Consider the following 24,202-nt stretch of genomic DNA (forward strand, 5'->3'; position numbering starts at 1 on the left):
CGCCCTTATCTCACTATCCTGAGTGTGGCCAGAGAATCAGGATTCAGTGATAGCTTCAAGTTGTGCTACTGATATGAATCCTGGGTTCTAAGCTTGTGGCAAGCTAGTGAGCATTTAGAAATGAAGAATGGGGAGATAGAAGGACCCAGAGGGCCCAGGAGCCATATAAGAAGACCATCAAGGCTGGAGAATCTGGAACCAGGAGGGCCCACACAAACTGCCGTGCCAACCAAGGACAATGCATGCAGTAAACCTAGATGCCCTGCTCAGATCAAGCCAATGGGCAGCGCATTCTCCACAGTTGTGGGGAGAGCAGGGACTCACTCTGACATGAACTCTGGTGCCCCTGATTTGATCACTTCCCCTTGGTGGAGAGGCCTGGTGGCACTCAGAGGAAGGGGAGGCAGGCTATGGTGATGAGATCTGATAGGCTGTGACCATATGGTGGGGGAGGAGGTCCCTTTCTGAGAGAGGTCTAGAGGAGGAGAATAGGGTGAAAGAGAGAGGAGGAACAGGAAGACACAAGTGAGGGGATAACATTCGGGATATAATCTGAATAAATTATTTTTAAAAGTAAAAAGAAAATTAAAAATGTTTTTTTTTTAAAGTAAGTCAAGACTGATCAAGGTCCTAGTGAAAACACTTCAGGGTCTTTCTGTTGTATCTTGAAGAAGATCCAAAGAGCTCTCCCTGACTCTGCCTACCTTTCTGATCTCTCATCTTTCACTGTTCCTCTAGCACTCAAATTCTTCAGATGCACAGAACTTGTTGTTCCCATCACCCTGCCTTCCTTTCTGCCTCATTGACTTTAGACTTACCCAGCATCTGCTTTGTACTTGTGCTTTTCTGCATAGTGCTTTCTCTCCCAGATCCTTTTATGGCTGGCTCCTTCTCACTATTTACATATCAGATCAAATGTCCTTCTTTAAAAAGACTTTTCCTGACTACCCTATCCAAAATTTAAAATAACTTCTGACTCAAGACATTTACTTTTATGTCATGCTGTTTTGTTTTCTTTGTGATAATTGTTATATCTATGAATTGTTTTTACCTTGTGCTTATTGTTTGTCTCTAAGGAGAATGTAAACTTTATGAAAGTAGAGATCTGGTGCACATTGCTTATCCAATGTTTGGCACATTTTGATTTTATTGTCATATAATTTTTGACACTTCAGCGCTTTTGTTGTTTTTAGTAACAGTTCCTGGATGTTTGTTTATAGACCTTTGGATAATTCACTTATTCAAATAGCTACTATGCTGATCTCTGAGAACAGAAAAGCACATAAGATTACAGTCTCTGCCCTTAAGAGTCCATAGTTTAGTGGGAAGATATATATACTACAGTGGGGTAGACACTGGGATAGGCAGTTGAATTGAGTGCTACAGAAGCACTGAAGGAAAAGGTCCCTTTTGATGTTGGAACATTAGATGACATAGCCATTGAGTGGTGTCTTCATTGAGAAAGAAGGGGAAGAAAATATCCCAGAATTTGACATATGGCAGAAAAAGAATATGGACTACTCTGGAGATGAAAGATTAACAGGCATACTGGACCTCAGAGGATGATTGTAGTAGGTAAAGGTGGAAAAGGAAGCAGATACCTGTTAAGTTGAAAATAATTTCTATCCATTCTTTACAAGAAGATGACAGCTGTACAATGCTCCCTAAACAAACTCTACCTTCTCACAAAAAGGGAAACAAAGTTAGAGGTAATGGTTACTAGTTTTAGTTAAGATGTATTTTTTTGTGGAAATTAACCATGACTGGGTAAATGTGTGACCCAATCTGGGAAATTTTGAGAGCCCTTATAACTCTGCTCAAGGTGAGCTATGGCAAATGTGAGGAGACAGGATTGAAATGCAATTGTGATTTTTGTAAATAGATACCAAATTAATCGTTTTATAGACTTCTTGCAATGAATAGAAAGTAGTTGGCCAACTAAATGCAAAGTTACCAGCCAAACTTCACCCTACAGAGCGATCTTGGCTAAGTGGACTCAACATTATGGGTTTCTTGGCAAGGCTGGCCCTGTAGTTGATGAGAGTGCTTCAAGTTGCCTAAGCTGAGAGACCATTCTTAAGATCAACTAATTCTCCCTGTTCTGATTTTATGCTCACCAAGCAATCTGTAGATAATTTACTTGGCTCACCACACAACTTGCCTACAAGGAAAGAGTGCACTGATCTGACTACTTAAGCATTTTGGCCTGCTTAACAATTGCATTTCTCATTGTAAATTAATAAATTGGATATATATATACATATATATACATATATATGTATATATATATATTCAGAAAGTGCATATATCTTGACAATAGACAGATTATAAGTATATGAATGCAAACATAAAAACAGGTCTCTATATATCAAATAGGCTTATGAGCCTGTTTTATTCCAATTACTCTGTCCAGGCTCTGCCCTTTAGCCTTGCAACTCAGAGACCCATTTTTATTTCCATATTGAGAAGTTAGCAATCTCCTACAAGGCTTTCAGAAGAAACAAACTAGCATTCCCCAGGTGAATGAGACCTCAGCATTGCTAAGTCCTCCGCTCCAACTTTACCAAAGGGATAATGTTCACTTTTCAGTGGGTTTTCCAATATATCATCTGTATTAGGCAGTTAAATTTGAGAGAGAATGAACATTGATTTAAAAGGGATGTCAATAAAAGACACGTTTACTTCATCTTGTTTTCTGTACTTTCAGTTCTCAAAAGCAGACCTTAAGTAAAAGATTTAGACACAAGTAGATATTTGAGAAGTAACTTCAGAAACACAAGAAGGAAAGAGGAATTGAGAGAAAAAGAAAAATAGCTGACAATAAGTGGGTTAGCCTGTGACCAAGCGGGACTCAGCCCTCTCATGTGTGCTGTGAACCTCTTTTGAAGTCTTTGGACCATCCCAAGGAGTGATGGAGAGTTTATAATACTTTTCCATGAAGTTCCAACCCTAGTATTTTATGGTCAGCTCTCAGCCCCTGCGTGCCGATGGAAACCAAAGCAGGAAGTGGGCCAAATGAGTAACGGGTGGGTCATCTACAACATTTACTACATTATTAGAGATAAATAAAATGTACCTTAAGGGTACAGTAGACAAATAGGCAAAGGACATGGACTGCTAAATTGTACACAAAGATAAACATGGGCATCAAATACAGTTGTAAACACTTAACCTTGGTAGTAATCAATAAGTTATAAAGATAAGATAATATTTTTTGCCTGTCAAAGGAGCAAAAGGGTAATTTTAATTAATAAAACTCATATATTGAATGGGGTACACTTTCATTAGCTGTAAATGAGATTGTCAATTGGTACAACCTTTGTGAAAAGCAAGTTTTCAATACAACAATCCATCTAATCATGTTTTCAAATATCCTGTGCCTCTGAAAATGCTGAGATTATAATAGCAAAGTCACAATACAAAACATATAATGGCCTCAATTGTTTTTTAATCCAAATATGATAGAGATTGTGGTATGTTGGTTTATCCATAGCTTTTGGGAAAAATACTTTTATCTATCTTTCAAAATAGGGCTTTTATGTGTAGCCTTGGCTCTCTTGGAACTTCTTCTGTAGAGTAAACCATCCTCAGACTCACAAAGATTCACCTGCCTTTGCCGCCCAAGTGCTGGGATCAAAGGTGTGCACCACCACTGCTCGATGGAAAATACTGCATTGAATGTATCTAAATTTGATTCCGCTAACAATAACAGTTTCTTTTCTTCGTCTTGTTTATTATTATTTATTATTCAATTATATTAGCTAGAAATCAATCTACAATTCTTGAAAGTCATCCAGAAGCTTCTGACAAATAGATATTTGGTGCTTGAGTGATAGTCACCCACAATGCATTCAGTGGTCACAACAACATTTCCTAGTTTTGAATTTTTTATGCTCTAGTCCAAGAGATTTGGCAATTTCTACTGCCTTTAATTGGATTATCTGATGTGTGACAAGAAATTTCCCACAGATACAATAATTTTTCATTTCAGTGATGCATCATAGTATAATTTTTAGAAGACATTTTAAATGACAATTAGGGAGAAAGACAAATTTAAGTTAAAATTTTAATCATGAGTACACCTACCAACTCAAATAACTCAATTGAAGTGACAATCAGATGGCATATTTCCTCTCAGTACAACTGAAGCTACACACTTATAAGCAATGCCAATAGTATCACACTAGGTTCCACTACTTTATAATTTGATGATCATTTTTTACATCCATTATGAAATGCACATTGACTTCAGATAGGGAGAACATATACATAAGAATACAGGAAATGTAGTACAAAATATGGATATACACACACAAAGAAAAAAAGACCAAAGTGAAATGTATCATAATACTCATTTTAGCTAACTGTGGGTGGTCCAGCTGCAGGTTGTATATATTTTGGCTCATCTTTAGTTTTAAGGTATCTGAGATTAGCATATATTACTGTTATATAGTGAAAATCAAGATAATTAGAGGAATGATCTTTGTATTTTGAAGGCTGTTGTTCCATGTTAATAGAAAAGAGATGGGAATAATGAATGAATATGAATCTTACTTGGTAGGACACTTGCAGGGCGGTACTAACCTTTGGATCATCTGGACCCAGCAGAATAGTCAAGTAATTTCAATTCAGAGATTCTTTGAAGGTGAAGAAACAAACCCAGAACTATGAGGCTATATTTGTCATTCTAATGCAGTATCTGGTTTGTCACATAATTTTGACAAGTTGCCTATTTGTCATATCTGTTATCTTGCTCGTTTTTAGAGACCTATTTATTTTTCTTCTATGTGTATGGGTGTTTTGCCTACATGTTTATCTGTGCATCACATGTGTGATGGCCATGAAAAGGTGCCAGATCTCCCAGAACTGGATTTATAGACAGTTGTGAGCTGCTATGTTGGTGCTAAGAATGAAACCAAGGTTCTCTGGAAGATCAGCCAGTGCTCTTAACCACCGAACCATCTTTCCAACCCCTGAGGAAAAAACAAAAACAAACAAAAAAGCCCCAGCTTGCTCAGCATTGTGGTGCACACCTGTAATCCTAGCACTCTGGGAGGCCAAGGCAGGTCTATGTGAGCTTGAGGGTATCCTGGTCTACAAAGTGAGTCCGGGACACCCAAAGCTACACAAAGAAACCTTGTTTTTTAAAACCAAAATAAATAAATAAATCTTATTTTTAAAAAAACAACAGTTCTATAAATTACTTCACAATTATGTGTGCCCATAAGCAATCCAAATATCTTAGAAAAATCTCATTAGGAAATGTCCTCAAGGGATAAGTGGTGGATGGAAGGAAGGAAGGGAGGGGGAAGGAAGGAAGGAAGGAAGGAAGGAAGGAAGGAAGGAAGAGTGGTGGAGGGAGGGAGGATGAGAGAGAGAGAGGGAGGGAGGGAGAAAGTATTGGGGAGATGATGACCAGAGAGCCACAGGCCAACAGTCTGTTTTGGGGGATTGAAAGAAAAGCTAGGGCTTTTATAATTTCTGTCACTAGGAACAATTGAATGAATTCTATACTGGTAGCCCTTAGGGACATTATTCAGCTGACAGAACTTAATTTCAGCTAATTAAAATGGTCCTGGTCACTCTCTACCTGCTGATGGGGAAAGGGGCCTAGGGAATTGCCTTTACTGTGCACACACTTGCTATTTTACTTCCAGTCCTCACTTCCAAAGCAAGCCAGGTGACAGGGAGATGTGCTGTCAATGAGATGCTCTGGCTAGACCAGTGCAACTACAGTGGGATGTGATCCCGGGCAGCAGAGCTCCTAACACCTCACTCCATGCAGCCCAGAGGATATACAGGTTGCTGGATCATAATGCATTAGTTCCCAAAACCTTCCCAACAGTGGGAGAAGAAGCATCATGGGATTGGGAACAGCCTGAACTGCCAACATAATCAAAACAGTGAAAAAGCAGGAGTTACTGTCGTTCTCAGCATCAGCACCATAATTGCCTCCACTGAAAGGGCCTGCTGATCAATACTTCCTCCAGGCCCCTGTGGCTGCAGTTTCTACCTCCACTAGTGACTTTTCATCTATTCTCTTCTGTTCGGAGGGCCATTCTGCGATAAAGCAGTAAAGACCCTTTTAAGACACAAGTGCTTTATGAGAGAGGAGCTATCTCGAGCCTTTTTGATTCAACAGATTTCCAGGGTGGGGAAGCAGAAAGCATGTACGCTGGCTCCAGAAAACCTGTGACTCATGGCAGAGAGGTCAAAAATGAGGTTCCTGGGCCACAGGACCTAACAAGTCAGCAAGATCTGGACTACAGGTAGCTGAGCAGTGGAGGAGACTGAACCAAGATTGAAAAACAGATTGGATCTTTGCCCCCGGATATAGGGACCTGGAGTATGAGAAAGGAAGCTGTGAGTCAGAAGGAGCCTGGAAAAGGTGTCAGAGTCAAGAAGATCCACCCAAGCTACTAGTGGTAGCATAAGACCTTAATCCTAACATTCAGGAAGCTAAGGCCAGAGGATCACAAGTTCCTGGCCTCAGAGGGAGTTCAAGGCCAGCCTGGGCTACATAGTAAGACCCTGTCTCACAAAATAAAAGGGAACCAAATAAAAAATGGTACCTAGGGTCTGTGAGAAGACAACTTTCCTGCGCTCTCAGTGCCTTGAGGTCTGGGGGTGGGGGAGAGGGTAGTCAGTGGGAAGGGAGGTTTATACTCACTAACAGCAAGCTGGATGGAACTTTGGACAGGCTGGCAAGACACAGTAATTGATTGCCTTCTTGCTGCAAAATCAAAATGGCTTTTGATGCTCAGCCATTCATTGCCAAAACTGAAATAATAACACAATTCATTTTAGCTGCAGCCCTGAAAATGGATGACTTTAATAATAGCTAATTTGGGATGATGGATGTGCCATTTGGGGGTGACACTAGTGCTGAATAAGGAGAAGGGTGGGCACGACACACAGGGAGGAAGGGATGAGCTCTACAAGACTGGCCATGTTTGCTGACTCTTGAGCCTGACAGTTCTTCCATTGTACTCCGTAAGTATGAACTGAGCAAAAGCCTGTTCTCTCTACCTAGGATGAGGTTTGGAAAAGATTTTGAAGATACATGTTTAAGGGTGGCCACATGTCCTGTTTTTCCCAGCGACAGCACTAGCTTGTGCTAAGGTCTGGTACAATTATTAATACCATCTGACCCCTGCTGTCAAAATGGTCTTTGGTTTGTATAATAAATTATATTGTCATTTTGTGTGCTTCACTTTGCTTTCTCTGAGTACACGGCCTTTCTGGGAAGATAAGTCTTACTTGTGCTCATGGAGCAAAGCCAATACTATATAATCAATAAGCAAGCCAAATAAGCTCAGGCACACCAAGTGGTGCTTCTGAGTTCCAAAACGTAGGGGAGCTATGGGTTATACTTTATACTTTGATGACGCCTGTGCATGCTCAGAAATGGTGACTTCCAGTTCTCTAGAGCATCACAGCAACCTGATGTTACCTCATATTAGAGATGCATCAAAGAAGCAAGGGAGGAGGGGAGTGTTCATGGCTACAGACAGAGCGTAGGGGTTGCAATTTGGACCCAGTGGTATTTTAACTTTTTTTTTCTCCTTTAACACAGACTGAACCGGCATTAGGGACTTCTAGACTGACTAAGGAAGCACATAGAGAAAATGACTTGTCTTCAAAACACGTCCTCCAGTAAAGGTGAACAGAGTAAAAAAATGGAAGGTGCAAAGTTGACAAGAAACAATCAGGAAATTCAAAGGGGTGATGGATAACAGGGATGGTTTGCAAGGAAGCTGAGTTTTTGCACTTCAAATTATTGCTGAATAAAGATTAATAGAGATCAAAGAAATGAATTTTGTACACTAAGAATGATAACCTCACTTCTGAGTGTGGTTTCTATGGTGTGTGGAATTAGGTGGGAATGAGTCAAAAGGAGATAATTAGGAAAGTTTTAATTCATTTTTAAATGTATTTTTTATTTATTCACCTTACATCTCTATTGTAGCCTCTCTCTTTTCTCTTCTTGGTCCCACCCTCCCTCTTCCTCCTATATCCCCTCCCCTCCCCCCCCCCACCAACCCATACCTGAACATATCAAGTCACATCAGGACTGAGTACATCCTCTTCCCCTGTGGCCTGGTGAGGCAGTCCCACCAGGGAAAAGTGATCTAAAAGCATGCGTCAGAGTCCATGTCAGAGACAGCCTCCGCTCCCCTTACTAGAGGGCCCACATGAAGCCTGAGCTGCCCTTCAGTTACAGCTGTGTAGGAGGCCTAGGTTCAGTCCATGCATGGTCCTTGGTTGTGCTTCAGTCCTGTAAGGTGCCCTGGGCCCTGGTTATTTTGTTTTCTTGGTCTTCTTGTGGTGCTCCTGTCCACTCCCTTCTATCCTTCCCCCAACTCTCCCACAAGTCTCTCTGTGCTCCACCCAGTGTTTGGCTATGAGTCTCCACATCTGTTTCAATCTGCTGCTGGGTGGAGCCTCTCAGAAGACACTTATGCTAGGCTCCTTTCTGCAAGCATGGCAGAGTATTGTTAATAGTGCCAGGGGTTGGCTCTCTCCCATGGAGTGGATCTCAGGTAAGGCCAGATATTGGTTGGATATTCCCTCAATCTCTGTTCCATCTTTATCCCTGCACATCTTGTAGGCCAGACAAATTTTGGGTCAAAGTTTTTGTGGGTGGGTTGGTGTTCCCCTCCCTCCACTAGGAGTTCTGATTAGTTAGAGGGTGCCCTCTTCAGTCTTCATGAGCCCTGCTACTAGGAGTCTCAGCTAGAGTCACTCCCAATCCTCCCAGGAGCCTAAAGTTTTCACTCTTAAACATGGTGATTTAAAACAATGGGTGCTTCGCTCATCCATTTTCATGGATTCACAGTATCTAGGACATAACAACAATTTAGATGCCCATCAACAGATGAATGAATAAGGAAATTATGGCACCTATATACACAACGGAAGTTTATTTATCCATAAAGAAAAGTGAAATTATGAAATTTGCAGATAAATAGATTGAACTAGAAATATGCTGAGTGAGGTAGCACAGACCCATATGTAGATATTTACATCAAACAAATGTGTGTGTGCATGTGTGTCTTTTTTTTTTTAATTTTTTGTATTAATTTATTCTTGTTACATCTCAATGGTTATCCCATCCCTTGTATCCTCCCATTCTTCCCTCCCTCCCATTTTCCCCTTATTCTCCTCCCCTATGATTGTTCCTGAGGGGGATTACCTCCCCCTGTATATGCTCATAGGGTATCAGTTCTCTTCTTGGTAACCTGCTGTCCTTCCTCTGAGTGCCCCCAGGTCTCCCCCTCCAGGGGACATGGTCAAATGTGAGGCACCAGAGTTCCTGTGAAAGTCAGTCCCCACTCTCTACTCAACTGTGAAGAGCGTCCTATCCATTGGCTAGATCTGGTTAGGGGTTCGAAGTTTACTGCAGGTATTGTCCTGGGCTAGTGCCATAGTTGCGCATGTGTGTCTTTAATGTGAGAAGAATGTTTAAAATCCAAGAAACTAAAAGGGACCATTGATGCGAAGGGAAATATATATTAAGGAAGTGTGATTTGAAGGGGAATAGTGGGAAGGGAAGTTTAAGTGGGGAGAGGAACAGGCAATCAGAACAGAGGAAGGGAAGGGATGATTAACACCGAAGATGTTTTAAAAATCCATATGAAACCTATTTTAAAAGCTACACACACACACACACACACACACACAGAGAGAGAGAGAGAGAGAGAGAGAGAGAAGAGTTTACTTGGAACTTGGATTTGTCCTACACAGGGCCTAATATCCCCCCCCCCCCGAAGCCATAGATTGCCAAATAAAAAGCCTGGTGCCAGATGCGGGGTGCCTCCACATGAGTTTTTGACCAGGGGAGTCGCAGAAAGCACTTACAGACATTATAGACTATTGCCATTGCTCTTGGTTGCGCATCTAAATTTGATGGCAAGATCGTGTTGCTGAGATACCAAATACTTTGGTCATCAGACATGGAGAAATCTGGTTAGTATTGGCCAGGAATGTTCCAATGTACCTGCTAGCTTTCATAGCACCAGAGGTGCTACCCATACACTAAAATTAAAAAAAAAATCAAACTCCCAATATGAGGTTCGGTATCATGCTTTGACAAAAAGAAAACAAACAGGAAGAAGAACAACAAAACTGGCCTTCTGCAGCAGCTGGCATGGTTGTTAAGGAAGATGCATTCTTAATTAAGGGGCGGCAGGTGAAATCCTGGGGTTTGCTACTCTGTTAGGACCAGGAAGTGCTTCTGCAGTATGTTGTTGAGCCCTGGAGAATCTCTGCTGGCCTATGTCCTGAAGCCAAGGCCCCTGGAGCAGGGGGAAGCTGAACCGTCTACATAACCTTTGTCGTTTAAAGCTTTCCACTCAGTGTCAAAAGCTAAGAGAAGTGCCCCACAAAGATATTTGGCATTTGCAAGCTGAGCTCTGGTGTGTGTGTGTGTGTGTGTGTGTGTGTGAGTGTGAGTTTTTCCTATCCTGTACTGACCCATTCTCTATGGTCCTATGCCCTGGCTGAGTGGACATCCTGAAACCTGGGAGGTATCAAACTGGGAGATCAGTCAGTCTTGGTGGAAAGGCTGTGAGTTCCTCTCCTGGCTCCTCCCCTGAGTTCACCTGGGTGCTTGCTGGATATGTCACAGGCTGTGCTCCCAGGAAAGTAGACTGAGTGAGCGAGAGTTTTATAGGAAGGAGAACACAGGAAGCGAAGGGTGAACGGGCACTTTCTGAACTGAGTGCCAACTTCTCCCTCCAAGCTCATCCTTCACTGCATACACGACATGATGAAGCATTTGTTCCCATTACGTTTTCCCAGAAATCTCTCTTCCTTTTCTCTGTGACTTCAAGCAGGCCATGTCTCTCATGCGCTTATGAGCAGGTGTGGAGAGAAGGGAAGGGTTTTGGAGCCAGACCTCAGCTGGAATCCAGGTCCAACTTCGATAACCAGTGTGACATCGGGCAGGAGGCTGACTGACTGAAACTCTCAGATGCTGTCACAAGAAATGGAGTTACTAGCTGGGCGTGGTGGCACACGCCTTTAATCTCAGCATTCAGGGAGGCAGAGGCAGGCCCATCTCTGTGAATTCGAGGCCAGCCTGGTCTACAAAGTGAGTCCAGGACAGCCAGGGCTGTTACACAGAGAAACCCCTTCTTGAAAAACCAAAATTAAATAAATAAATAAAAAGAGAGAGAGAGAGAGAGAGAGAGAGAGAGAGAGAGGGAGGGAGAGAGAGAGAGAGGGAGAGAGAGAGAGAGAGAGAGAGAGAAGGAGAGAGAGAGAGAGAGAGAGAGAGAGAGAGAGAGAGAGAGAGAAAGGAAGAAAAGAGAACACTAAAATAAACTTTTCCAAATCTCCCTCCCCTCAAAAAAAAAAAAAGGGATATCTTCCCCCATTAGGTTTTTGGATGAAGCAAATGAAATAATTCTGGGTGAGTGTCATATAACTCGGTGAATGAAAAAAGGAATTAAAATTTTAAAAAGAACATGACTGTTCCTAGGTACAGTGGAGGAGTAGGTTTATTATAGGGAAACAGTCAGAGGCAGGGACATCTGGGAGAGTCCAGAGTGGACATGACCCTGAGCCATGGGAGGAGAGGGCGGAGGGGAAGGGGAAGGGTGAAGGCACCAGGTGCAACAGCCTAGAGGACAAAAGGTGAAAAAGAGTCAGATAAGCTAATTGGCCAGGTTATATAAGGAAGAGCCTCTTGGGGGAAGGGCAGTCCAGCCCCTGGGTTAGAAACTTTAGGGTAGCAGCCAGGGTGAAGGGACTGGAGCCAGCCTGAGCATGGCACACATGGCTCTGGCAGGCCTTGCCCTTCTTCCCCATCCCCTTTGCCTTGCTCAGAACCATTCTATTACATTCCTAAAGCTAGCCCCTGAGGTCTCTTCCCTTATTTGACCACTTCTTCCTCCTGAGATCCAGCTACCAAAGTATTGAAGTCCAGCAATAAGCCCCCTAATTAACCTGTCTAATCAAAATTAAGCACCTCATCCTAATGTGGGGTTTCCCCTTTTACCTTTCTAAACTTCTGTTTTCCTTTGTGCCATGTCTGTCTCCTCTCTATCCAGAGGCAGTCCATCATCCCTCTGGGACAAATAACCTCCTCCCTGTCTCCCTTGCTCCTGTCTTTGTCTCTTACTCCCCTCCTGCTCTCCTTCTGGGGTAAATAGTTCTCCTTTATGCTGAAAACTTGGTCTTGGGGTGTTCTGAGGGTTCCTACATGGGGTATGCTCGTCATACCCTGTAACAGGTAGGGAGGGACTGAGGGGTGCAAGAAGAACCTGACAACCACTTCAATATGTGAAACTGTCACCTCAGCCAGCCATTTGTCTCAGGTGTGAGACCTAACACTCAGCAATCCTTAGGTCTCTTCCCCTCAGAACCCAATCTACACAATCTGTACACTGGTTTGAAGATGAGTTAGCAATGCAGAAATGCTGTGTAAATTGGCAGAGTTCTCACAAACTCTTAACACTAGAAAAAAAAAAAAATCAAAATCTGACCCTTGGCAACGAAATCCCCAGTATATGTTGAAGCTGCCCCTGGTCTGCCTGTCTCTCACTGGCTCAGGCCCCTCAGTCCTCAGGGCACAGATGACCTCATAGTCCCTCTGTCAAGAAGTACCAGGTGGCATTGCTTGGACTTTTCAAGGATGCGCATTCTCAGCCGCCATTTGGGGCCCCAGTCTGTGAGTTACTGTAGGTAGTTCTCAATTGCCACTGCTCTGGAACTCGGGGTTCATCAAGGGCCACTAGCGCAGGGGATAATTAGGGCCTTAGTTCCCTCTACCACTCTCTCCTCATGTAGGAAGAGCAAGACTTAACAGCGGGAGTTTTAAAAACATACAAGACAGGACAGGACTTTTGCCATGAGGCCTTGGGTTTAACTTGTACTCTGCAACTACTGAGTTGCAGGAGTAGACAGCTGAATCCTGCCTGTGGCCAGCTGGAACCTTCTCCAGATCATGTGACTTAGTCTTTGCATCTGCGCAACTTTCGCCAGCTCCAGAGACCCTTGACCCTCATGTCTCCTCGGCAGAGCCCCTACGGCTGGCTCTGGTTGTCAACATGTTTACTGCAGACTTCAGCACCTGCGCCACCTGGGGGAGTAATCTCAGACCCTTCCCACACCACTTCTGGCAAATCTGATAAGGGCCTAAATTTGGGAGTTGCCGCTGGCTTTAATTGCACAAATCATGCTACAGGCACAGGGTAGATATAATTTACTTGCTTTTGGGGGTGGAGGGAGAGGGAGGGCCTTGGAAACATGATCTCATGTAGCTCTAGGTGGCTTGGACTTGCTAGACAACCAAGGATGACCTGGAACTCCTGATTTTCCTGCCTCTACCACCATGCCAGGCTATTATTTGTTTCTTCATCTTCACATTTCCCGGCAACTTCTTCCTTACTACACAGAAGAAATCAAAGAGGATGGAAACACACTGGTGTGTATGTTGGGGGGCGGCGGGGGTGTCAATGCCATATGGAAGTTCAATTCCCAGCAACCACATGGTGGCTCACAACTATCTATAATGAGAACTGGTGCCCTCTTCTGGCGTACAGGAAGAACATTGTATACATAATAAGTCTTTTATTTTTTTAAAGGCTAGGGACAGAGACTAGACTGTAACCTATACAAGGCAGATCTGAGTGAGGAAGGCAAACCCAAAGGCTCCAGAGGGTAAATAGAATGACAAAAAGTATAGCAGGAGCATGGGCAAAAAGATGCTGAGAGAGTTATTTAAAATGAGCCTTTCTCCATGGCCCAATAGGCCCCCTCCATAGCCACAGTTTCATTTGCCAAAGTCTCAGTTACTCGCAGGTATCTGCGGGATAAAAATATTAAATGAAAATTCCAGAAATCAAGAATTCCTAAGATTAAAAAATTCCCCTCAATCTGAGTAGCAGGATGAAATCTCATGGCATCCTTCTCCCTAGCATATCCAGTCTGTATGTGGCCCTCAGTCACTTAGCAGCCCTCTTAGTTATCATGTCTACCGTCATGATTTCCTGGGGATCCCATTCAGGGTTCAAACCTCTCCATGGTTTTAAACCTCTATTGAATGTCTTGGAACACACTCCCCTGGAAATGGTGGAGGGATAGTGTAGAGAAGAAAGCATGGGTCAGATCTCAAAAGACCTAAATTCCAGCTTGACCGATGCACTTTAGGTTTCTTCCAATTCTCTTCATCTGAACAGGAGTGCCTGTTTTGCCTGCCTGACAGAATTATCATAAGGCTAGATTTAAAAGAAAACGAAACAAAAACAAAGAACTTATACAGGGGGAGGAAATCCCCCTCAGGAACAGTCATAGGGGAGGGGAATAAGGGGAAAATGGGAGGGAGGGAAGAATGGGAGGATACAAGGGATGGGATAACCATTGAGTGTAACAAGAATAAATTAATAAAAATTTTTTTTAAAAAACCAAGAACTTCTATACAGTGCTGATGCAGTCGCAAGGAATGGTCTAGTAGTATTTTTTAATGGACTTGCTCAGGGATGCCCCCTACTGAAGTGAATTTATAAAAATTGTCAGCTCGGGATTATAAAATATGAGATTCCATTTTTGGTAGGCATGAACCAAGTCTATTAGTGTTCCCGAGTCTGAGCGACAGCATTCTCCAGTTCTCCATGCCAACAGCCTCTCTTTCGTCAGCCAGATACCAGCGTGGTTTCTGGGTGCAGCATAATATTGAAACACACTCAGCAGAAAGGAGACTTGCTCTTTGTATCAACTTAGGTGCCACTTCCCACTCACGTCTTTCCTGCAGCAGCCCTCTCCTGTTCTTCACACGTGCCTTATGACCTTGTCTATATTCTCAACCTAACTTTTTAAAGGGATATTCCACAAAATGGAGAAGCTAAATCCTTTGGATCATTGAGTCACACAACTTTACAGAACATTCTTTTGATTATAGAAGACAAGAATTAATGGTGCTCCACAGACTTAGGCAACATGGCTTTCCAGTTAACAACAGCTGGTCACTCACCTCCCTACCCAATCCTGCCAACTTTTAACTCTCTTGCTTCTATTTCTCTTTCTAGTATAAATTCTTACACTTTCCCTTCCTTCTCCCCAAAATGGCTGAGGCGTCCCTCTCCTAATTTTACACGGTCAACTGTCCTGGCAGTGGCCCTGCTAGATCAGTGTTGTCTGGCTATCTGTTTTTTTTTTTTAACCCTGTAATTCGTAAGGGCAAAATGCGTGCTTTATCTCTGTCTTTGTCCCAATCATCTTCCACAGGAAAGTGTGCTGAATGGACCTGCATTATGGGACACGAACTGCACAGCTGAGGAGCCTTGGTAGTGTAACTATGACTTCCCTGCATCATACCTAAAGGACACTGGGCTGATTTAATTACTCGTGTGTGGGGTTTTCACACAGATGTTATAACAGCTCACTTAGCAAAGGACAGTGATTAGGGTTTTCTTTTATTAACTAAATAGACAGCACCCGAGTGGAATCTTAAAAGCCAGATGGCACAACTTTCATCTTGTGTATATGTGCACGAGAAGCACAAAGTGCCAGCATTGTCCTGTTTAACCTTATGTACGGCTTCGAAAGATATACTTAGCCACTTGTAGGTCACTCACTCTGCACCCATATCCTGCCTACCCTAGTTGGGAGGAAGCCAAATGAAAATGCAACTTGACGTCCATTATTAGCTGAATTGTGCTAACTCGAAATTCACACGTTAAAGCCCGAACCTATCAGTACTTCAGAAATGTGACTGTATACAAAGATCAGGCCTTTAAGGGGATAGTTCAATTAAAACAAGGCCATTAGGGTGAGCTCTAATCCAATTTCTCTGGTGCCCTACAAGATAAGAAAATTGGACACACAAAAGAAATACCAGGGGCATCCATGCATAGAGGGATTACAGTGTAAAGAGAGAACAAGAGGGCAGCCAACCCTGCAAGCATCCTATCTAGACCGCTGGCTTCCAGAATTATGGAGGAATCAATTTTGGTGATTTAAACCACTATGTCTGTGATAATTTGTTATGATAGCCCTTGAAATCAAAGGGAGAGTCTGCCTTAGTTACTGTTCCATTGCCGTGAATAAACTCCCTGATGAAGGCAACTTATAAAAGGAGGCATTTAATTAGGGGCTTGCTTACAGTTTCAGAGAGTGAGTCTATGACCATCTTCGTGAGGAATGTGGCAGCAGGCAGACATGGCACCAGAGAAGTAGCTGAGTGCTTACCTCTGATCTGCAAAACAGGACAGAGAGAGAGAGAGAGAGAGAGAGAGAGAGAGAGAGAGAGAGAGAGAGAGACAGACTGGCCTGGTGTGGGCTTTTTGAAACCTCAAAACCCATCCCCACTGACACATTTTCTCCAACAAGGCCACGCCTTCTCCAGCCAGGCCACACCTCCTAATCCTTCCCAATCAATTCTACTAACTGGAGGCCAAACATTCAAATACGTGAGCCTTTGGGAGCCATTCTCATTCAAACCACCATCGACTCCAATCACAGTTCAGCTTTGAGATGCCCAGGATACCTTCAGAGAAGCCCAGCCTGAATTAACTGGGCCCCAGATGTGGAGCTTCATCAGAGTTATGCCTATCTCCTTATCCTAGGGCCATTGTCAATTTCTTTACAGTTGAAGTAGTTTGTTTTTTCTCTTCCTTCAGTCTTTCATTGCTTCACTCCTTAACTTCCTTAACAGCTGGTGAGAGGTGCAGTGAAGGGTACCTTGCCCTTAAAGAACCTAGCATCATATAAAAACATGCATCTACCATAGTAAAGAGATGACCCAGGTGTGTGGCATCACGTCTAACATGGATGATGAAACTGATCAGTAAAGGAAGAAAGACAGTCTACATAAAAGAAGATTCAAGGTTGACAATGCAGTATATAGTGAGGCAATTAAGAGCTTAGGCTTTGAAACTAGAGTGGACATTGCAGTGAGAACAGGCTCTGCGAAGAGCCAAGAAGCTACATGACCTTCACAGAATACTAAATCTCTCCATTCCTTGGTTACCTCATCTGAAAATAAGACTAAGCAACAATATTTATATTCAATTTGTTTAATTCACACAAAACTCTTAGAATAGGGCTTGGCACATAGGAATTACTTCATAAATTTTATTATTCATAGATTATAGGGACAGATTTTGGATTTCAGTCTTTTGTTTATTAGCTATGTCTTCCTAGGACAAATACACCTCACCCCAGCTGGATTATTTTTCTATCTGACAAAAGGGCTTGGAAGAATCAAGTGAAATAAACCAATATTTAAGAGCACTGAAAACTACAAGGGCACAAGGACTTTCTGGTTACTGTTACTAAGTTGAACGTTGAAGGATGGTGAAGATTTAATATGAAAGCTACTACTTATTGAGCACAAGTGTATGCATGTGTGCATGCGTGCGTGTGTGTTTGTGTGTGAAGCAGTGAGGGCAGATATTTCCTGACTCTCTTTTCTACCTCCCTAGATCCTAGGTCACAGGCATATGCCACACTCCTGGCCAAAGTGATGCTCTTCACAAGACTACACATTTTGAGGGATAATCAGAAATACAGATGTGAATCATGAGTGTGTAAGTGGTATAGTGAAGGGGTCCCACAAGCAGTAACATGTTGGCTAGACTGACCCTGAGGGGTAAGTTAGCTGGTAGTCACCCTATATAACCTCTGTTGTTCCCTCATCATTTTTTGTAGGCAATAGCCAACATTACCACTAATTTGATGAGCAATCTCCTATTCTCAATAACGTCTTCTTCTGGGCTGGCAGGATAGGTCAGTGGATAAAAGAACCTGCCAAGTCTGATAACCTAGTTCAATCTCTGAGACCCACAAGGGTGGAAGGACAGAAGTTGCTCTCTGACTTCCACATGTGCAAACTGAAGCTTGGAGAACGATATAACTTGCCTCCAATCCCACTAGTAGTAAATGTGGTGTGTGGACTTGACTCTTATGCTTTTACTAGTACTTACCATTGCCATACACTAGGGGGAGAAACTGGCAAAAACTATTCAATGTGGGAGGAATGAATAACCAGTCAGATGTAGAAGATGTAGGAGAGCCTGAGGAGGGTATGGAAGATTGTGAATTTCCATATGAACAAAGGTAAAATTTTCACATCATAAAGTGTTAAAAACAGGAAACGCTAGGTGCGATAGTATACACCCATAATCCCAGTCCTTCGGAGACTAAGGCAAGAAGATTGACTCAAGTTTTACAACCTTCTAGGCTATGTACTGAATTTAGGGCTAGCCTGGACTACAAAGAGCAGGGCTCTGGGTTTCATCTCTAGAACTGGAGAGAAAAAAATCCTAATGCTAGTGTGATGACTCACACCTATGATCATAGAACTTGAGGCAGAGGCAGGGAACCCCAAGTTCAAGACCATCCTGATGTACAGATTGAGACCTTGTCTCATCCCAAAAACAGAAGGATAAAATTGGAAACAGACTTCGAGATCAGCAGCATGAATTTCATTCCTTGGCCATCAGGAGCCACAGGAGATGCCAAGCTTTTAGAGGCTACTATGTTAGTCTGAGTGTGGGGTAATGAAAGCTTAACTAGGAAACAATTTTTTTGTGGAAGGAAAAAGTCCTGACTAATGAATGATAATTGCTAAGGAAGAGTCCGGTGACTGAGAATCTGTAGACATCCTTGACCGAAATAGTGAAATCTGGCCCTGAAGTGATTTGCCGGTGACAGGAGGATGGAGCAGCTGTCTCTTTAGAAAGAAATGCCTTGGTTCAGCTGTCATAATTCCTAGCCTTTCAGCCTCTTATTTCAAAGCTGCTTACCATTTGCCTCTTTTCTCTGAGGCTGCTTGATAGGATGCTGGCTTCACTTGGGAATGGCACTACTATTCCCAGATGTGGAAACCAGCAGCTTGTGGGAAGGGAGAAGCCTGGCCAGTTGGAAGCAGTCACTTCTGCTGGTTCCTGTGGCCTGGTTCTGCTTATTAATAACCGATGCTTCTGCCATCACTGGTTCCAGCAGCCCAGCAGGCTCTCATCCTCTTATAGCCTCGTGCCCTTTTGCTACAGCTGCCAGGGGTGCCCCAGATGACAGTCTCTTAGCCTGCATTTCTAGCTATCTATCTCCTGGGGTTTCTTCAGACCATTCCTTGACATAGTGCTTCCAGCCTTTGTGGAAGAAAATGGAGGTGACTAAGGGTCCAGAACTCTGGCTAGTTTCTTCGAACAGCATCAACCCAATATAGAACCCATTCGCCCTCTCCCCTTTCCCATCCTTTTTTCTCCATCTCTTTTTTATCCTCTCTCACTCTTCAACCTCCACCTCCTTCACAGCTATCCTTTTGTTTTCTGTTTGCACTATTGCTTCAGCTTTCTCTTGCCTTCCTTTTTGTCCACATTCAACAAAGCTTTTACAAGCACTGTGTGGCCAGATCGGTGATAAGTGTTGGAAGTATACAAATGAGGAAAGCACAACCTCTATCCTTAAACCAGCTCAAGTACTTATAAGGAAGATATAAAATAGTAGAAATAAGACCAGGACATATATATAGCGATAACCCACCAGACACGATTATTCCAATTAGAAGCAAAGGAGAACATAAAAGACTTCTGTAAGGAAATTACGCCAGAACAGAATTGGATTTTATCCTGGCAGACTTTATTTGTGAAGATGACCTAGAAGAAGGTATTGTAAGCAGAAAGGGCCAGCCTAAGCAAACACATAGGGGTAAGAGAAACCCACTGTTATGCAGACAAAACATATCAAGGGATGCTATTGACATGGAAAATGGCAACCGATGAGTTGTAACAGAAGGAAAAGCAGATCCTTGTATGTCACATTAACAGATTGGTCTTTGTCCAGTAGATAATGGAGAGTCACCAAAACATCTAGAGGAGAACAGAAGAATGGTCATGTGTGTTTCTTTTTGAGACAGGGTTTCACTGTGTTGTCCTGAGTGGTCTTAAACACATTCCGCAAAGCATGTTGGCCTGGAACTCATAGAGATCTGCCTGCCTTGGCCTCCCAAGTTGCTAAGATGAAAAGCAGCCACCATACCTGGCATCACATTTATTTTTAGGTATACAGATCACTATCAATTTCCAGCAGTGTGAAGAAAGGGTTATACAGGAAAAACAACACATCTGGTCAGGGGAACCCAGTTGGCAAGCTGTTGTTGCCATTTTAGTGAGTGATGATGATGGCTTGAACTGGAACAGGAAATGGTAAGGTTAAGTTAAAACTATCAGGTGATAGAATCTGTAGGTCTTTGTGGTGAGTTGGCTATAAGTGATATGTGTGATGGAGATACCAAGAATGACACTTGGCTCATTTGCTAGGTAGATAAAGATAAAACCAATGAAATAGTCTTGAGAATAGTGGTGACATCAACCATAACAAAGGATTCAGGGGAGAATGATAGTTCAGAAGAAAATGGATCATTTCTCTTATGGACATGTGAGTTGAAGATGCCTATGCAACATACAATTGGAGATGCCTGGTGGGGATTTTGACAGTTTAAAGCTCTGGAGAGGGTCTGTGCTAAAGGCTTAAATGGGTTTGATTTGGGATTATACCAGGTGTATCTTTCACAGCCCGCTAGGATCATAACATCTCTAAGAGAACTGCAACCTCTGCTTTGCTGTCTGCTGCCCACACAGTCATGCTTTGCTCTCCTTAATACATTCTATCTATCCCTTACACTTGCCTTTGCTTTAACTAATGAGATCTAGTCTGTCCCTAATTCAAAGGCTATAAACTGACCAGAGACTTAAGGATTCAGGTGACTGTGCTAGCTTCCAAGAAAATACAGAATTCTTTTTTTGGACATGTGGGTTAAAGATACCTATGAGGTATATAAGAGGAGACATTTACTTGGAGTTTTAAAAGTTGAGAGATGAGCTGGGCAAATTAGGATCCCCTCGTGGTTTTGAACTAAGGACTGCAGAAATACCGGCTTACTAACCATTGGACTTGAAGTTGAAAGATTGTTGAAAATTGAGACATGGGCAGCTGAAGGCATCTGAAGCTCAAGTAAGAATGGGTATGCAAACCATTGGAAAACAGAGGATTGAAGATGGTAAAAAGAAAATAATTAGATAGACAACAGAGTAAAAGATACAAAGGAAGACCAAGAAAGGACATGATTAGGCTGCAAAAATGTCAGAGGAATTTTCCAATTGTCAAAGCAGCTCCACTACCTGATAGAGCTGCCACCTCTGTCTGTGTGGCCTCAGTATGACCAGCCATCTGAGGATAACATAAGTGATGCTATTTGCGTTTCAAAGCATAAGAGCTACCAGAGCAAGATAACTCAGGAAGAAACAAGTATAAAATAAAAACAGTGGGCTGAAGGCAGCAGCAGCAGTGTGAGCACACCTCTCTCTCTCTCTCTCTCTCTCTCTCTCTCTCTCTCTCTCTCTCTCTCTCCCTCTCTCTCTCTCTCCTCTCCTCATCCCTCTCTCTCTCTCTCCTCCATCCCTCCGTGTCTCTCTCTCTCTCTCTGTGTGTGTGTGTGTGTGTGTGTGTGTGTGTGCATATGTGTGTGTTGACAGGAAGAAGAGGAATCTACACATATGCAGAGGGAGGGACACAGGGTCCTACCAATAGTACAACTGGGCTATGAAAGCCAAGTTATCTTATTTTGTTGTTGTTGGTTTGTTTTCTTTAGGTGAGTGATTAACCACAAGCATCAAAACCCAGCAGGTCGATCTGATCCGGACTGTACTGGGCCCACAGTGTTGAAAATTAGTAGGTAACTGGTGATTTTAGTGACTAAAGTGGTAGGAGAGAGAAATCAAGCTAAACGTGGCTGCAACTTGTATAAGAAAACAATAATAGGGGGCTGGAGAGATGGCCCAGTGGTTAAGAGCACTGTCTGTTCTTCCAGAGGTCCTGAGTTCAATTCGTAGCAACCAGATGGTGTGGCTCATAGCCATTTATAATGAGATCTGGTTCCCTCTTCTGATGTGCAGGTGTACATGCAGACAGAACACTATATATGTAATAAATAAATCTAAAGAAAAAAGAAAACAGTAATAAGGAGGTAGCCATTGTCAGATACTCTTAAAAAGAATTTGATGATGTTCAGAGGAAGAAAATCATTGAGAAGGCATGGGGAGTGAGAGGAGGCTTTGTTTAATGTGGCTCTGGTTTTTAAGAGAGAGGCTTGAATTTGCATATTAAGAAAGAAAACTTGGTTGAGAAAGAAGGAGAAGGAGGAAGGGAGAGAAGGGAAAGGGAGGGAGGGAGGGAGGGAGGGAGGAAGAAGGGAAAAGGAGGGGAGGAAAGAAAGGAGGGAGGGGGTGAGTGAGAGAAGGGATAAGGAGAGAGGGAGGGAGGGAGAGAAGGGAAAGGGAGGGAGGGAGGGAGGGAGAAAAAAGGAGAAGGAAAGGAAGAAGAGAGGGGAATCTAATTTATCAAGGACCTAAAGGAAGGGAGATTAGGTCCAAGCTTAACTGATAGTGTTAGCCTTAAAGAGCTCCTAAAAGGAGCTGCTTTGACAATTGGAAAATTCCTCTGACTTTTTTTTTTTTTGAAATCTAGTCTCCTTTCTTGGTCTTGCTTTGTGTCTGTCTCCCCAGTGGCTACCCAATTCTTCTCATCCTCCACAACTGAGAAGAGCAAAGATGCAAGGATTCTCCTCGCAGTGCAGAGGCTGCAATCTTGGAATCTAGTCTCAGGTCTGCCAGCAACCAGCTGTATACAACACATCTCCTTCTCTCTGGGCTCATGTTCATCAATTAGAATCAAGCGGAGCGATGACCTGGCCAGGCTCTCTTTTCAAAGGTGGCTGTGAGGATGAAATGAAAGCAGTAGACACCAGTGTGTGCGGGAATACGTTTACAGACCTGATCATGTGGTAGTCTTTCACAGGTGAGCTAGAAAGTGAAAAGCATATAGTGAGCAGAACGAACAGCTATTTCTAGGGTCCAGCTAGATTTTTCCCATGCTTTTTCCCAGCTACGTTTTGTGACAAACAGAATCTACCTCCTGTTTCCCTCCTCATTCCCAGTCTGCTCATGCTGCAAGCTCCCCAGAGGTCAGGCGTGGTGGGAGCCGAAGGTACAGTCTTAGCAGCCCTGTCTCAGATGATGAGCTGGGAAATCAAAGGTTCTTTGTTTGCCAAGGAAAGGGGTTTCTTTGCTTTTCCCTTCTCGTCAATAAATCTGTCTGCCTCCGCTGTTCCATGACGAGGTTGATTGGCCTTGCCCTTGGGACATGCAACTCAAGGCTGGTGAGGGAGGGAGATGCTGCAAAAGTTGGCACCGCCCTTTTCAATACATGTTTAATTCATCATCGATGCAAAGACTTGGATAAGTAAAACACTAAGCTCCTTCTGACTGGGCTTCCTGGAGAGAAGAATTCCAACAGCTTTGAAAGGAAATGTCAAACTGTTAAGAGTTCAGGCTTCAAGCAGCTTAATGCTTCACAATGTTTTGGAGTGAGTATCTTGTGGATTCTTAATGCCTGGGTTATTTAGAATTGAAAAGCACTGATTTGAGTTGTCAATCTGGTAAACACAAGGCAACCACAGTCAACTCTGGAGAAGCATGCATCCGTTTTATGCATTGCTCTATAACTTCTTCCTCAACACTCCTTTTAGCCAGTTACTAGTCAATCAATGAATATGAACTAGCAAATAGACACCAACAATATGCTCAGCTCAGTGCACAGTATGATGAAGCTCATATCAAAATAAATGAATAAAAACACCGTATGGACCCCCCTGGCAATGGGCAAAGAGACACCTTGTTGGTGGTGTTGCTCTTCTATCAGTCAGGGGCAGAGCAGATGGCAGTCCTTGGTTCATCCTAGCTTGATGTCGGGCTTGGTGGCCAAAACTGTCTTATGTCTAAGATTCACAAAAATCAAATCAAATCAAATGCAGGCAGTGCGGCACAGGAAGAGGTAGACAGAGAGAAAGAGAGACCTGCAGACCACCATGTCACCCACAGACCTACCCTCCAATGCAAGGCACTTGGGAGAGTGGGTCCTGAACCTTGGCTGGGCAGCACAATGGAGCTGGAGCTGGAAGTGTGGGTATGACTGAGGCGACCTGAGGTCATTAGAGCAGGAAAGCTGGCCCTGCCTCTTGCTGATGACAGCACTGGGAAGCCTAGACAGAGCAGTGCTGAAGAGCTTGCCCTGGTGGTGCAGATGACAGAGAGACAGTGGGCTGATCAGCTAAGCTGCCACAGAGGTCCAGATCCAAGGCTCTGAATTGGTCCACCCCAAAATCTATATCATCTGCCAGTGGTTGGGATGCATTAAA

The 24,202-nt window shown here is 43.2% G+C and overlaps 1 non-coding gene across 1 annotated transcript; it reads left to right on the forward strand.

Annotated features, from left to right (window-relative positions):
• Positions 1-23,651: 23,651 nt before the first annotated feature.
• Positions 23,652-23,795, forward strand: LOC127186028 (small nucleolar RNA SNORA48). The gene has a single exon (XR_007830283.1). It is a non-coding gene; the product is annotated as a small nucleolar RNA SNORA48 (small nucleolar RNA).
• Positions 23,796-24,202: the final 407 nt, after the last annotated feature.

The sequence above is a fragment of the Acomys russatus genome, chromosome X (assembly GCF_903995435.1).
Source record: "Acomys russatus chromosome X, mAcoRus1.1, whole genome shotgun sequence".
NCBI classification, from domain to species: domain Eukaryota; kingdom Metazoa; phylum Chordata; class Mammalia; order Rodentia; family Muridae; genus Acomys; species Acomys russatus.